The 2441-nt window shown below is 41.5% G+C and overlaps 1 pseudogene; it reads left to right on the top strand.

Annotated features, from left to right (window-relative positions):
* Positions 1-335: 335 nt before the first annotated feature.
* Positions 336-904, top strand: LOC102857753 (annotated as a pseudogene).
* Positions 905-2441: the final 1537 nt, after the last annotated feature.

Here is a 2441-nt window from a genome sequence, read left to right as displayed (position 1 = left end):
ATATTTGTCTGTATGGGACTGAGTTAGTTCACTCAGCATAAGTGGAGCAATGATTTTGAAAAATACTACATAACTTTGGAGAAGCTGGAGAACATTATGCTGAGTGAACTAACAGAGTCTTATAAGAACAAATACTGCATAAGACCATTATTGTAAAAATAGAAGGATAGAGATGGTCTTTGCACAGTCACTATGGTCTTCTGCTTCAACAGTGCTTGAACAGAACCTGGCGCTTGCCAGCATCCCCCTTCCCCGTCATTTCCAGCCAGTCCATCAACACCTCCACACATCAGCACCCCTGGAGGCCCCAAAGTCCTTGCCTCCGCTCCAGCGCCATGCAGCCTCCGCGTGCGTCTCCGCCGCCACCACGTCCCCTTCATGCCCAGAACTACAACCAGGACTTGGAGACCTCCATCAACCACCAGATCAACCTGGAGCTCTATGCCTCCTATGTCTACCTGTCCATGTCTTACTACTTCGACCGTGATGATGTAGCTTTGAAGAATTTTGCCAAATATTTTCTCCACCAATCCCACGAGGAGAGGGAACATGCTGAGAAAATGATGAAACTGCAGAACCAGCTAGGCAGCCGCATCTTCCTTCAAGACATCAAGAAACCAGACTGGCGTGCCTGGGAGAGCGGGCTGAACGCAATGGAGTGTGAGCTACACTTGGAGAAAAGTGTGAATCAGTCCCTACTGAAACTGCACAAACTGCCCACTGACAAGAACGACCCTCATCTGTGTGACTTCATTGAGACACATTACTTGGATGAGTAAGAGAAATTCATCAAACAACAGGGTGGCTACGTAACTGACTTGGGCGAGATGGGTGCCCCGACTAGGGCCTGGCAGAGTACCTCTTTGACAAGCACAACTTGGGAGACAGTGGTGGCCAGAGCTGAGCTTAGCTTTAGCCCAGCTTCCCCACAGCCACAGGAGTGACTCCATGGTCACTACCAGGCCACCTGCATGTCTTGTTTATTTTACCTTTTCTATAAATTGTACCAAAATACCCACTTAAATTCTTTCATTTGTATCATTTCTTCAGATAAAGTCATTCAATACCAAAAAAAGAAGAAGGATAACCAGTAAAACATGTACAGGAACTCAAAGGGCGTAAAGGGGAGCAGATGGGTGAGGAGAAGTAGATTTGAAACCATAGGGCTGCACAGTTTAGTGGACGGAGGGAGGTGGGAAAGCAAATGGGAAGGATCTGGGTGAAAAGACAAGGTAATGATGGTCAAGGTCCAATGGTGATTGATTTTCTAAAACATAATGCATGAGAATCATGGTATGAAATACAACTGTAAATGAACAATAGTGTGAAGCACAATGTGTTTAAACTTTGTAAGGAAACCAGTTTTTTTAAAAATGTAAAATAGAATGTAAATGAATGATTGTATGAAACACAATGTAAATGAATGGTTGTAGAAGATACAATGTATATGAATGAGACATAATGTAAAGGAATTATTTTATGAAAACCAATAAAAGTATTTTTTAAAAACTTCTCAAAAATTTTTTTAAAAACCCTAAGCTTCTCCAATGGGGTAAGAAGGAAACCCATAGAGTAGCAAAAATATTTGGCCATGATATATCTGATACAACAACAACAACATGATATATCTGATAAGGGACTTATATCTATAATTTATAGAATACTGCAGCACCTCAACAAGAAAAAGGTAAATAACTCAATCACAAAATGAGCATAGAATATGAATAGACATTTCAGCAAAGAAGATATTCAGATGGCAAATAAACACATGAAGAACTGTTCAAAATCCCTAGCTATCAAAGAGGTGCAATCGAAACACCTATAAGATATCATCTCACTCCAGCAACAATAGCAAAGTTGAACAGGCCAGCAAACAACTTTCCCATTGTAATTAATCTTTTGATTTCCTGGCTACTGGTATTGAGAGTGTTGATTATGGAGCCAAGCAAATTGAAGCTGTTGACAATCTCAATCTCTTCTCCATCTATAGTGATGCCAATAGGCCCAGTGGTGGGAATCTTTGTTTTCTTGATGTTGATCTTTACTGCTACATACCTTGGCCTTATGCAACAAATATTCCAGGTCTGCATCGGTTTCAGCAAACAAGGTTGTGTCTTCTGCATAGTGCAGGTTCTTTTTTAAAAAATTTAATTTAATTTTTTGTGTGTGTGTGTACCATCAAATCAGATCTGACTGGTACAGGAGGAGATTGCCTTGCCTTCTCCAGCGGAGTATCTGGTGGATTCAAACCGTGTACCTCTGGGATTGCAGTGCAGCTTCTTGCCACTAGACCACCAGAGCTCCCTGTATAGTAGATCACATGATTGTGCAGGTTCTTGATGAGTCTTCCTCCAATCCTGAAGACACATTCCACCTCATAAAGTCCAGCCTTCAGCATGATCTGCATATGAATTGAAAAAGTGTGAAAATAGGATGCATTC

The sequence above is a fragment of the Elephantulus edwardii genome, unplaced genomic scaffold, assembly GCF_000299155.1.
Source record: "Elephantulus edwardii isolate Elephantulus edwardi_28Jun2011 unplaced genomic scaffold, EleEdw1.0 scaffold00028, whole genome shotgun sequence".
NCBI classification, from domain to species: Eukaryota; Metazoa; Chordata; class Mammalia; order Macroscelidea; family Macroscelididae; genus Elephantulus; species Elephantulus edwardii.
The sequence above is the reverse complement of the archived record's forward strand: the minus strand, read 5'-3'. Positions and strand labels throughout refer to the sequence as shown.